Below are 15,259 nucleotides of genomic sequence, written 5' to 3' on the forward strand. Positions count from 1 at the left end.
ATCATGTAAATATCAATCTCAATTAATATATATAAACATGGAAAAGTTCGGGTCACTACAGTACCTACCCGTTAAATAAATTTCGTCCCGAAATTTTAAGCTGTTGAAGGTGTTGACGAATCTTCTGGAAATAGATGCGGGTATTTTTTCTTCATCTGATCTTCACGCTCCCAGGTGAACTTGGGTCCTCTACGAGCATTCCATCGAACCTTAACAATTGGTATCTTGTTTTGCTTAAGTCTTTTAACCTCACGATCCATTATTTCGACGGGTTCTTCAATGAATTGAAGTTTTTCGTTGATTTGGATTTCATCTAACGGAATAGTGAGATCTTCTTTAGCAAAACATTTCTTCAAATTCGAGACGTGGAAAGTGTTATGTACAGCCGCTAGTTGTTGAGGTAAATCAAGTCGGTAAGCTACTGGTCCGACACGATCAATAATCTTGAATGGTCCAATATACCTTGGATTTAATTTCCCTCGTTTACCAAATCGAACAACGCCTTTCCAAGGTGCAACTTTAAGCATGACCATCTCTCCAATTTCAAATTCTATATCTTTTCTTTTAATGTCAGCGTAGCTCTTTTGTCGACTTTGGGCGGTTTTCAACCGTTGTTGAATTTGGATGATCTTCTCGGTAGTTTCTTGTATAATCTCCGAACCCGTAATCTGTCTATCCCCCACTTCACTCCAACAAATCAGAGACCCGCACTTTCTACCATAAAGTGCTTCAAACGGCGCCATCTCAATGCTTGAATGGTAGCTGTTGTTGTAGGAAAATTCTGCTAACGGTATATGTCGATCCCAACTGTTTCCGAAATCAATAACACATGCTCGTAGCATGTCTTCAAGCGTTTGTATCGTCCTTTCGCTCTGCCCATCAGTTTGTGGATGATAGGCAGTACTCATGTCTAGACGAGTTCCTAATGCTTGCTGTAATGTCTGCCAGAATCTTGAAATAAATCTGCCATCCCTATCAGAGATAATAGAGATTGGTATTCCATGTCTGGAGACGACTTCCTTCAAATACAGTCGTGCTAACTTCTCCATCTTGTCATCTTCTCTTATTGGTAGGAAGTGTGCTGATTTGGTGAGACGATCAACTATTACCCAAATAGTATCAAAACCACTTACAGTCCTTGGCAATTTAGTGATGAAATCCATGGTAATGTTTTCCCATTTCCATTCCGGGATTTCGGGTTGTTGAAGTAGACCTGATGGTTTCTGATGCTCAGCTTTGACCTTAGAACACGTCAAACATTCTCCTACGTATTTAGCAACATCGGCTTTCATACCCGGCCACCAAAAATGTTTCTTGAGATCCTTGTACATCTTCCCCGTTCCAGGATGTATTGAGTATCTTGTTTTATGAGCTTCTGTAAGTACCATTTCTCTCATATCTCCAAATTTTGGTACCCAAATCCTTTCAGCCCTATACCGGGTTCCGTCTTCCTGAATATTAAGATGCTTCTCCAATCCTTTGGGTATTTCATCCTTTAAATTTCCCTCTTTTAAAACTCCTTGTTGCGCCTCCTTTATTTGAGTAGTAAGGTTATTATGAATCATTATATTCATAGATTTTACTCGAATGGGTTCTCTGTCCTTCCTGCTCAAGGCATCGGCTACCACATTTGCCTTCCCCGGGTGGTAACGAATCTCAAAGTCGTAATCATTCAACAATTCAATCCACCTACGCTGCCTCATATTCAGTTGTTTCTGATTAAATATGTGTTGAAGACTTTTGTGGTCGGTATATATAATACTTTTGACCCCATATAAGTAGTGCCTCCAAGTCTTTAATGCAAAAACAACCGCGCCTAATTCCAAATCATGCGTCGTATAATTTTGTTCGTGAATCTTCAATTGTCTAGACGCATAAGCAATCACCTTCGTTCGTTGCATTAATACACAACCGAGACCTTGCTTTGATGCGTCACAATAAATCACAAAATCATCATTCCCTTCTGGCAATGACAATATAGGTGCCGTAGTTAGCTTTTTCTTCAATAACTGAAACGCTTTCTCTTGTTCATCATTCCATTCAAATTTCTTCCTTTTATGCGTTAATGCAGTCAAGGGTTTTGCTATTCTGGAAAAGTCTTGGATGAACCTTCTGTAGTAACCAGCTAGTCCTAAAAACTGGCGTATGTGTTTCGGAGTTTTCGGGGTTTCCCACTTTTCAACAGTTTCTATCTTTGCCGGATCCACCTTAATACCTTCTTTGTTCACTATGTGACCGAGGAATTGAACTTCTTCCAACCAAAATGCACACTTTGAAAACTTAGCGTACAATTCTTCCTTCCTCAATACTTCTAACACCTTTCTCAAATGTTCACCGTGTTCTTGGTCATTCTTTGAGTAAATAAGTATGTCATCAATGAAAAAAATGACAAACTTGTCAAGGTATGGTCCACACACTCGGTTCATAAGGTCCATGAACACAGCTGGTGCATTAGTTAAACCAAACGGCATGACCATAAACTCGTAATGACCGTAACGTGTTCTGAAAGCAGTCTTTGGAATATCATCTTCTTTCACCCGCATTTGATGATACCCGGAACGTAAGTCAATCTTTGAATAAACAGACGAGCCTTGTAGTTGATCAAATAAGTCATCGATTCTCGGTAGTGGGTAGCGCTTCTTGATGGTAAGTTTGTTCAACTCTCGGTAGTCGATACACAACCTGAATGTACCATCTTTCTTCTTGACAAACAAAACAGGAGCTCCCCACGGTGATGTGCTTGGTCGAATGAAACCACGCTCTAAAAGTTCTTGTAATTGGCTTTGTAGTTCTTTCATCTTGCTGGGTGCGAGTCTGTAAGGAGCACGAGCTATTGGTGCAGCTCCTGGTACAAGATCTATTTGAAATTCAACGGATCGATGTGGGGGTAATCCCGGTAATTCTTTCGGAAATACATCGGGAAATTCTTTTGCAATGGGAACATCATTGATGCTCTTTTCTTCAGTTTGTACTTTCTCGACGTGTGCTAGAACAGCATAGCAACCTTTTCTTATTAGTTTTTATGCCTTCAAATTACTAATAAGATGTTGCTTCGTGTTGCCCTTTTCTCCGTACACCATTAAGGGTTTTCCTTTTTCTCGTATAATGCGAATTGCATTTTTGTAACAAACGATCTCTGCTTTGACTTCTTTCAACCAGTCCATACCGATTATCACATCAAAACTCCCTAACTCTACTGGTATCAAGTCAATCTTAAATGTTTCGCTAACCAGTTTAATTTCTCGATTCCGACATATATTATCTGCTGAAATTAATTTATCATTTGCTAATTCGAGTAAAAATTTACTATCCAAAGGCGTCAATGGACAACTTAATTTAGCACAAAAATCTCTACTCATATAGCTTCTATCCGCACCCGAATCAAATAAAACGTAAGCAGATTTATTGTCAATAAGAAACGTACTCGTAACAAGCTCCGGGTCTTCCTGTGCCTCTGCCGCATTAATATTGAAAACTCTTCCGCGGCCTTGTCCATTCGTGTTCTCCTGGTTCGGGCAATTTCTAATAATGTGGCCCGGTTTTCCACATTTATAACAAACTACATTGGCATAACTTGCTCCGACACTACTTGCTCCGCCATTACTCGTTCCGACACCATTTGTTCCTTTCGTTCTATTAACCCCTGGTCCGTAGACCTCACACTTCGCCGCGCTATGACCATTTCTTTTACACTTGTTGCAAAATTTGGTGCAGAACCCCGAGTGATACTTTTCACACCTTTGGCATAGCTGCTTCTGATTGTTGTTGTTGTTGCGGTTATTATTGTTGTTGGGATGATTGTTGTAGTTGCTGTTATTGTTGTTGTTGTTGTTGTTGTTGTTGTTGGGCCGTTTGTTGTAGTTGCGATTGATGTTGCGATTATTGGGATAGTTGTTGCGATTATTGTTGTAATTGCTGTTGTTGTTGTATTGGTGATTCTTATCACCGTTTTCCTCCCACTTTCTTTTGACTTGCTTCACATTGGCCTCTTCAGCAGTCTGTTCTTTAATTCTTTCTTCAATCTGGTTCACTAGTTTGTGAGCCATTCTACATGCCTGTTGTATGGAGGCGGGCTCGTGTGAACTTATATCTTCTTGGATTCTTTCCGGTAATCCTTTCACAAACGCGTCGATCTTCTCTTCCTCATCTTCGAATGCTCCCGGACACAATAGGCACAATTCTGTGAATCGTCTTTCGTACGTGGTAATATCAAATCCTTGGGTTCGTAACCCTCTAAGTTCTGTCTTGAGCTTATTGACCTCGGTTCTGGGACGGTACTTCTCGTTCATCAAGTGCTTGAATGCTGACCACGGTAGTGCGTAAGCATCATCTTGTCCCACTTGCTCTAGATAGGTATTCCACCATGTTAACGCAGAACCTGTGAAGGTATGCGTAGCGTACTTCACTTTGTCCTCTTCAGTGCACTTACTTATGGCAAACACCGATTCAACCTTCTCTGTCCACCGTTTCAATCCGATTGGTCCTTCGGTTCCATCAAATTCCAAAGGTTTGCAGGCAGTGAATTCTTTGTAGGTGCATCCTACACGATTTCCCGTACTGCTAGATCCAAGGTTATTGTTGGTATGTAGCGCAGCCTGTACTGCGGCTATGTTTGAAGCTAGAAAATTACGGAATTTCTCTTCATTCATATTCACGGTGTGTCGAGTAGTCGGTGCCATTTCCTTCAAAATAGTCTAATGGAACAAGTTAATCATACAGAATATTAAGAGTAGTTAATAGTATTTCGTAGCATAATATGAACTCATTTATAAAAGCTTTTTCTTCATATTAGCGTTTTATAAGTTTAAATTCGGGTAGTACCTACCCGTTAAGTTCATACTTAGTAGCTAATATACAATTCAACTACTACAATTCTATATGAAAAACTGATTATAGTAATATTTCGCGTTCAAACTTTTATACAATATTTTACAAACTTACAATACCGCTTATTTTACATAAAGCATGAAATATAGCACACAATAACTTTAATACAAGATAGTTGTGAAGATAATTCTAGCTAGTACACAAGTCGTTCAGCAAAGGCAATAAAGACACGTAATTCATACGTCCAGAAACAAGTCATGCATTCTGGTTTTACTAGGACTACTTCCCATCCTTGGTCTTGTGGAACATAACCGTTATGGCTGTTGATAAGACAGCGTGTTGTAACGTGGTCAAAGGGACGAGGGTTACGTAATGTCCAACAGTCCCGTAACAATCTAAAAACCTCATTTCTTACCCCAATTACCGATTCCGTCACTTGTGGGAACGTTTTGTTTAATAGTTGTAGCCCGATGTTCTTTTTCTCACTTTGGTGAGAAGCGAACATTACTAATCCGTAAGCATAACACGCTTCTTTATGTTGCATGTTAGCCGCTTTTTCTAAATCACGAAGTCCAATATTCGGATATATTGAGTCAAAATAATTTCTTAACCCATTGCGTAAAAGAGCATTTGGGTTCCCCGCAATATATGCGTCAAAGTAAACACATCGTAGCTTATGGATTTCCCAATGTGATATCCCCCATCTTTCGAACGAAAGCCTTTTATAAACCAAGGCATTCTTGGAACGTTCTTCGAATGTCTTACAAACTGATCTCGCCTTAAATAGTTGTGCCGAAGAATTCTGACCGACTCTAGACAAGATTTCATCAATCATGTCTCCGGGTAGGTCTCTTAAAATATTGGGTTGTCTATCCATTTTGTGTTTTTATACTGTAAAATAGACAAGAGTTAGATTCATAAAAAAAAATACTTATTAATACAAGCAATTTTTACATATATCATAAAGCATAAGCACACTGTATTACATATATTACACCACACGAATACAACTATCTTATTCCGACTCGCTTGTTTCTTCTTCTTCGGTTTTGGTTCGTTTTGCCAAGTTTCTAGGGATATATGATGTTCCCTTAATACGAGCTGTCGTTTTCCACATTGGTTTAGAAAAACCTGGTGGTTTAGAGGTTCCCGGGTCATTGTTACAACTTAAGGACTTCGGGGGTTGACGATACATATAAAGTTCATCGGGGTTGGAATTAGATTTCTCTATTTTTATGCCCTTTCCCTTATTATTTTCTTTTGCCTTTTTAAATTTAGTTGGGGTAATTTCTATAACATCATCGGAATTCTCGTCGGAATTCGATTCATCGGAGAATTGGTAATCCTCCCAATATTTTGCTTCCTTGGCGGAAACACCATTGACCATAATTAACCTTGGTCGGTTGGTTGAGGATTTTCTTTTACTTAACCGTTTTATTATTTCCCCCACCGGTTCTATTTCTTCATCCGGTTCCGATTCTTCTTCCAGTTCCGATTCTTCTTCCGGTTCCGACTCTTCTTCCGGTTCCTCTTCGGGAACTTGTGAATCAGTCCACGAATCATTCTAATTTACATTTGACTCTTCATTATTATTAGGTGAGTCAATGGGACTTGTTCTAGAGGTAGACATCTATCACATAATATCAAACGCGTTAAGAGATTAATATATCACATAATATTCACATGTTAAAAATATATAGTTTTCCAACAAAATTTGTTAAGCAATCATTTTTCAAGTAAACACGGTCGAAGTCCAGACTCACTAATGCATCCTAACAAACTCGATAAGACACACTAATACAAAATTCTGGTTCTCTAAGACCAACGCTCGGATACCAACTGAAATGTCCCGTTCTTATTGATTAAAAGCGTTCCATATTAATTGATTTCGTTGAGATGTTTTTCAAAGACTGCATTCATTTTAAAACAAACCATAACCTTTATTTCATCAATAAAGGTTTAAAAAGCTTTACGTAGATTATCAAATAATGATAATCTAAAATATCCTGTTTACACACGACCATTACATAATGGTTTACAATACAAATATGTTACAACAAAATAAATTTCTTGAATGTAGTTTTTACACAATATCATACAAACATGGACTCTAAATCTCGTCCTTATTTAAGTATGCGACAGCGGAAGCTCTTAATAATCACCTGAGAATAAACATGCTTAAAACGTCAACAAAAATGTTGGTGAGTTATAGGTTTAACCTATATATATCAAATCATAATAATAGACCACAAGATTTCATATTTCAATACACATCCCATACATAGAGATAAAAGTTATTCATATGGTGAACACCTGGTAACCGACATTAACAAGATGCATATATAAGAATATCCCCATCATTCCGGGACACCCTTTGGATATGATATAAATTTTGAAGTACTAAAGCATCCGGTACTTTGGATGGGGCTTGTTGGGCCCGATAGATCTATCTTTAGGATTCGCGTCAATTAGGATGTCTGTTCCCTAATTCTTAGATTACCAGACTTAATAAAAAGGGGCATATTCGATTTTGATAATTCAACCATAGAATGTAGTTTCACGTACTTGTGTCTATTTTGTAAATCATTTATAAAACCTGCATGTATTCTCATCCCAAAAATATTAGATTTTAAAAGTGGGACTATAACTCACTTTCACAGATTTTTACTTCGTCGGGAAGTAAGACTTGGCCACTGGTTGATTCACGAACCTATAACAATATATACATATATATCAAAGTATGTTCAAAATATATTTACAACACTTTTAATATATTTTGATGTTTTAAGTTTATTAAGTCAGCTGTCCTCGTTAGTAACCTACAACTAGTTGTCTACAGTTAGATGTACAGAAATAAATTGATAAATATTATCTTGAATCAATCCACGACCCAGTGTATACGTATCTCAGTATTGATCACAACTCAAACTATATATATTTTGGAATCAACCTCAACCCTGTATAGCTAACTCCAAATTCACATATAGAGTGTCTATGGTTGTTCCGAAATATATATAGATGTGTCGACATGATAGATCGAAACATTGTATACGTGTCTATGGTATCTCGAAATTACATAATATACAATACAAGTTGATTAAGTTATGGTTGGAATAGATTTGTTACCAATTTTCACGTAGCTAAAATGAGAAAAATTATCCAATCTTGTTTTACCCATAACTTCTTCATTTTAAATCCGTTTTGAGTGAATCAAATTGCTATGGTTTCATATTGAACTATATTTTATGAATCTAAATAGAAAAAGTATAGGTTTATAGTCGGAAAAATAAGTTACAAGTCGTTTTTGTAAAGGTAGTCATTTCAGTCGAAAGAACGACGTCTAGATGACCATTTTAGAAAACATACTTCCACTTTGAGTTTAACCATAATTTTTGGATATAGTTTCATATTCATAATAAAAATAATTTTCTCAGAATAAGAACTTTTAAATCAAAGTTTATCATAGTTTTTAATTAACTAACCCAAAACAGCCCGCGGTGTTACTACGACGGCGTAAATCCGGTTTTACTGTATTTTTCGTGTTTCCAGGTTTTAAATCATTAAGTTAGCATATCATATAGATATAGAACATGTGTTTAGTTGATTTTAAAAGTCAAGTTAGAAGGATTAACTTTTGTTTGCGAACAAGTTTAGAATTAACTAAACTATGTTCTAGTGATTACAAGTTTAAACCTTCGAATAAGATAGCTTTATATGTATGAATCGAATGATGTTATGAACATCATTACTTCCTTCAGTTCCTTGGATAAACCTACTGTAAAAGAGAAAATTGGATCTAGCTTCAACGGATCCTTGGATGGCTCGAAGTTCTTGAAGCAGAATCATGACACGAAAACAAGTTCAAGTAAGATCATCACTTGAAATAAGATTGTTATAGTTATAGAAATTTAACCAAAGTTTGAATATGATTATTACCTTGTATTAGAATGATAACCTACTGTAAGAAATAAAGATTTCTTGAGGTTGGATGATCACCTTACAAGATTGGAAGTGAGCTAGCAAACTTGAAAGTATTCTTGATTTTATGTAACTAGAACTTGTAGAATTTATGAAGAACACTTAGAACTTGAAGATAGAACTTGAGAGAGATCAATTAGATGAAGAAAATTGAAGAATGAAAGTGTTTTTAGGTGTTTTTGGTCGTTGGTGTATGGATTAGATATAAAGGATATGTAATTTTATTTTCATGTAAATAAGTCATGAATGATTACTCATATTTTTGTAATTTTATGAGATATTTAATGCTAGTTGCCAAATGATGGTTCCCACATGTGTTAGGTGACTCACATGGGCTGCTAAGAGCTGATCATTGGAGTGTATATATGATAATGCTAAAAACGAACATATATTTCATAGCATTATTTTTCAAGAAAGACAAGCTTTTAGTTGCAATTGTTCTATTTACAAGTGATATTCGTTTAAATAATAAAAGGTGAAGACAAAAGACAGATTCGACGAATTGAAGACGCAAACGACCAAAAAGCTCAAAAGTACAAAAGACAATCAAAAAGGTTCCAATTATTGATAAGAAACGTCTCGAAATTACAAGAGTACAAGATTCAAAACGCAAAGTACAAGATATTAAATTGTACGCAAGGACGTTCGAAAATCCGGAACCGGGACCAGAGTCAACTGTCAACGCTCGACGCAACGGACTAAAAATTAGAAGTTAACTATGTATATAAATATAATATAATATATAATTAATTATATTAATTATATATATATTATATTTATAAATAAAAACCGTCGGCAGAGAAAGACTCCAAAGGGACTGAGCTGTAAATTCATTCTCCGCGACTCGCGGAGTTTGAAGAGAATTTCACCGCGAGTCGCGGAGCCCCAAAATGAGAAACTGCCTATAAAGCCAACCGAATTCTGAGCATTTTTCATAATCTTTTTCTTCTTCTTCTCATACGTAAAATATATATATATATTTATAATTTATATTTTAATTTTAATTATAATTCTAATAATAAGGGTATGTTAGCGAATGTTGTAAGGGTGTAAGTCGAAATTCTGTCCGTGTAACGCTACGCTATTTTTAATCATTGTAAGTTATGTTCAACCTTTTTACATTAATGTCTCGTAGCTAAGTTATTATTATGCTTATTTAAAATGAAGTAATCATGATGTTGGGCTAATTACTAAAATTGGGTAATTGGGCTTTGTACCATAATTGGGGTTTGGACAAAAGAACGACACTTGTGGAAATTAGACTATGAGCTATTAATGGGCTTTATATTTGTTTAACTAAATGATAGTTTGTTAATGTTAATATAAAGATTTACAATTGGGCGTCCCTATAAATTACCATATACACTCGATCGGACACGATGGGCGGGGTATTTATATGTACGAATAATCGTTCATTTAACCGGACACGGAAATGGATTAATAGTTAATAAACTTGTTGAAACAGGGGTGAATTACATTCAAGGGTAATTGGTGTAATTGTTAACAAAGTAGTAAAACCTTGGTTTACACGCAGTCGATAACCTGGTGTATTCATTAAACAAAGTATTAAAACCTTGTTACAATTCGAATCCCCAATTAGTTGGAATATTTAACTTCGGGTATAAGAATAATTTGACGAGGACACTCGCACTTTATATTTACGACTGATGGACTGTTATGGACAAAAACCAGACGGACATATTAAATAATCTAGGACAAAGGACAATTAACCCATGGGCATAAAACTAAAATCAACACGTCAAACATCATGATTACGGAAGTTTAAATAAGCATAATTCTTTTATTTCATATTTAATTTCCTTTATTTTATATTTAATTGCACTTCTAATTATCGCACTTTTATTTATTGTTATTTAATCGAACTTTTAATTATCGTACTTTTTAATTATCGCAATTTTATTTTATCGCACTTTTATTATTCGCAATTTCATTATCGTTATTTATTTTACTCTTTAAATTAAGTCTTTTATTTATTTAATATTTTACATTAGGTTTTAACTGCGACTAAAGTTTTAAAATCGACAAACCGGTCATTAAACGGTAAAAACCCCCCTTTATAATAATAATATTACTTATATATATGTTTGTATTTTTATAAAAGTAAACTAATATAGCGTTGAGCTTTGTTTAAAAAAGATTCCCTGTGGAACGAACCGGACTTACTAAAAACTACACTACTGTACGATTAGGTACACTGCCTATAAGTGTTGTAGCAAGGTTTAAGTATATCCATTCTATAAATAAATAAATATCTTGTGTAAAATTGTATCGTATTTAATAGTTTTTCCTAGTAAAATATAAACTATTTCGTATCCCTTAGCTTTGACATCAAGTATTTTTGGCGCCGCTGCCGGAGAACTTTCTAAACGCCGGAAGCGCAACGCTAATATAAAAAAAAAAAAAAAAAATTTTAGTTTACTTCTATTAAAAGTCGCTTTTGTAAAAATACGTTTTAAATATTCGAAAATATAAAAAGAAAAACAAAAATATAAGTATTTTTAAGATTTTGTTAAATATTTAAGTTTTATAAGTTTCTTTATTTTTATTTTAGTTTATAAAAATATAAGTTTTATTTAAATATCTTTTATTTATATAAAAACAGAAAACAGAAAATAAAAAAAATAAATAAAGAAAAACGCGTCGAATTTAATAAGCTGTTGTAGTGACCCGAACTTTTCCATGTTTATATATATCAATTGAGATTGATATTTACATGATTAAATGTTTCCAACATGTTAAGTGTAACGACCCTGGTTTTACCAACGTTATTTATTAATAATTATTATTATTAATACGCTTGATTAAACGAATGTATGTTATTACATTTACATGTTGCTTTGATTGCCCGTACTTGAACTTTAAATGCCCGAAACGTCTTTGTGACACCCGGAACTTGCACGAATAATATTTTAAGGTATTATTTACATTCATGATTAATTTTATTAATCATTTTAATTAACTAAGATGGTTAGTTAATTACTTGGGCTTAAGTTGAACTTATTTGGATTATTTGCAACTTGGGCTTTAATTAGTGTAATGGACTCTTGAATAAGACTCACAAGCCCACCCTACATTTATTAATGGACCTTTAGCCCACTCTTTCAAAGTGTAAGTATTACTTAGGACTTGTAACTAGTTGGTTTGAACATTTGGAATCTAGTCATGCCATAATCCCCATGTATAACCACTCTTTAACCAACTTTTGAAGCTTTAACACCTTAGTAACCATAAAACAATCCTCTTCCCCTCATTTTGCTGCAGATTGCCGAAAGTTTGAGGCCTTTAGAGAGGCCATTTGACTTCATTTCTTCATTACTTGTTCACTTGTATCTCTCTCTCAAAACACACACACAAAATACTTGAAACTTCTCTCAAACTTTACTCTCTTTTTCTCTCATATACTTGTAAGTATGATGAACTTTTTCTCTTCTCCTCTCCTTGTAAAAACTGATTTCTACATCACATAATCATCATCAATCTTTGTTGTTAAAACTTTTGTTACTTGTTCTTGTTTAAAGTCAATTACTTGTAAGATACTAAGTTGCTTACTTACTTACTTTCATGTTACAAGATCAAACTTCTTAGTTTTGATTCTTCATAATATCTTGTATTATCAAGAACATCCAAGAACATAATCTATCTAGTTATGTTCTACATATTTTGTTTCAAAAGATTTAAAGTTTATAATCTTTATAATTGTTACTTGTGTTCTTGTTTGTTGTATGTTACTAGAATACCACCTTCATGGTTGGTTTAGGCTTATCATTTATTTACTTTATTTCTTATTGTTAGTTGCTTACTACACATTTGAACAAGGACATGAAACCAACAAGAGCTTACACTTTGGTGCAAGTATCATGGATCCAACACTTGGTTGTGATCTTTCTTAGTGTTCATGAACTTGTTCATAAACTTACATGTAACCTTGGTTCATCAAACACTTACAACACTTGCACTTGAGTTATGATGGACAAACCTTGGTCAAAATGATGTTAACACATCAACGAGTTGTACACTTGAAGCTATACGCATCAAGGATGAGAACCATGATGAGCATCAAGTACCAAGACACCGGAACTCACCTAAAACCCACTGTTTCTGTCCAAATGTTTCTGACCTACTGCTTCTGGAACAGACCAGTAGACCTGGGCTGTTCTAACCTTGATTTTCAGATAGAACTTTTCGAGTAGATAACTTTTCATATAGGACTCGTCTTAATCCGAGTTACGGTTTAGGATTTACGGCCCTCCGATCGTTACCATGTCCTTTAACGTTGTGCAGAAATTTCTGACCTACTCGCACTTAGACCGTCGCCACGGTCAAACCAAGACGAGTTTGCTTCTGTAAATTTTACCACACTTAAGGGACTCATAGACGGAGCCATGACCACTGGTCTCACCTTAATTCAGTAAGGGTAGAGGCCGTGGTGACTGACCGAAGTCAGCCTTTGTTTTAAACGACTTTCATAAACGAGTCTTACTTGTTACCTTTTGTTTAATGATGATTGATGATGACCCTTATGACCTTAATTACGTACTTATAAACCTTTTGAGACGACTTATTGACCTAGTGCTATTTGACTTAGGTTGAGGACGTTTGGACCGTTACTTGCACCATTTTCCGACTACTACCTTACCATTACTACTAATCATTGTGAGTTATAGCATTCCCTTTTTACTTTAACTTATTTTGGGAACTGAGAATACATGCGGATTTTATGTTTTACATACTAGGCACGAGTACTTAAACTTTATATATGTGTGGGTTATATAACGGCAGAAACATTCCCTTTAGCTCGGTAACGTTTAATCATTGGTTTTTGAACCGTGAACGCGAATCTTAGATATGGATCCATAGGGTTTGACATCCCCACTCGGGCTAGTAGCGCTAGCATTTAACGAGTGTTTAATACTTCGAGGTTATACGCACTTGCCAAGTGCACATTAAGGGGGTACATTGAACGTTAAGTTAGTTACCGGGTGCCCACGGTTAAGCATATACTTTTACATACTTTTGAAACGCTCGGTGTAGCACTGAAATCTCGTGGCCTACTTACATTACTGTTATACTTAAACTATAGCTCACCAACCTTTGTGTTGACCTTTTTAAGCATGTATTTTCTCAGGTGCTTGAAGTCGCTTCCGCTATCTTACTAGTCGTGCTGTAGAACCCGCTGCCTAGAGTTGTTATCGCATGACTACTTATGTTGCATTCAAACTTTTTACTTATGAATTTATGTTATGTAACGACCATTATGGTCACGTACACTTGTTTAATGCTTCTACTTAGCGAAGCATACTTTTGATTTGTAAAACAATTGACGTATGTTATGACGTCACTTTTATTTATGAATGTAAACTCTGTTTTGAAAACGCATATAGTACTTAACCTTGTAATGATCCTGTTGTTGATGGTCCGTACATGATGATTTAGTACGGGGCGTCACATTTGGTATCAGAGCATTGGTTGTAGGGAATTAGGATGCATTAGTGAGTCTAAGACCGACCCGAGTAGGATTCACTAATAGGGCTAATCTACAACTTGTTAGTTTACTTGTTTTCGCTGAACTTACTGCATGCTGCTGCTTACTGTTACTGCTATATGCCGTATGCTACTACATGATTTCACTACTGCATGCTATTACTTGCTTTCGATTGCATGCTAGTTTCGTACGATTACTGATATTGCCATGCTACTTATTGTTATACATGATTTAAACTGTTGGCCTATTATTTGCTTGCTTTATGACATACTGACATGGAAAATTTATTTTTTCCTTGTTCAGATGTCGGACGTTCCACCTACTGACATCCCGAGCGGCTCAGGCCCCGTTGTTCCTCCCACTGCTGCACCTGTTGCTGCTACTGCTGCTGCTGCTGACATTCCGGCCCCGACACCCACTGGCGACCCCGGCGCCTCTAGTTCTGGAGCTAGCTCTAGTGTGCCTATCCCGGCGTCTTCTTCCAGACCCCTGAGGCAACTGGCTCGCATTGGTGGCATGGAGATCCCCGCGGAGTTCGGGGAAGGACCCTTCCGTAATCACTTTCGCACACCTTGCCGACGCACTGCCGACGGCCGCTTAGCCGTGATTACGCCAGGCCGACACCGACAGATGTTGGCCGCTTTCGGATATGTTGAGCGACCCGCACCACCACCGCATGATTCAGACGACGGTTCTTCCACCGATGCTTCTTCAGACGACACCTCATCTGACGACTCCAGTGATGAGGAGGATCCCGCTGACCGACCGATTCAGGCACCTTCTACCCCGCCGAAGAAGCGGTATCGCTTCGCTGGCATAATTCCTGGTCGTACTGTCACTGACGCTTATGGTCGGCGTCGTAGGATCACTGCTCGTAAACGGCTGGTGCCGTACCCCGCCGACCCACTGATATTACCATCTCCACCCAGAGCCGGACCATCCACTTCAGCA

The sequence above is a fragment of the Rutidosis leptorrhynchoides genome, chromosome 1 (genome assembly GCF_046630445.1).
Source record: "Rutidosis leptorrhynchoides isolate AG116_Rl617_1_P2 chromosome 1, CSIRO_AGI_Rlap_v1, whole genome shotgun sequence".
Classification (NCBI taxonomy): Eukaryota; Viridiplantae; Streptophyta; class Magnoliopsida; order Asterales; family Asteraceae; genus Rutidosis; species Rutidosis leptorrhynchoides.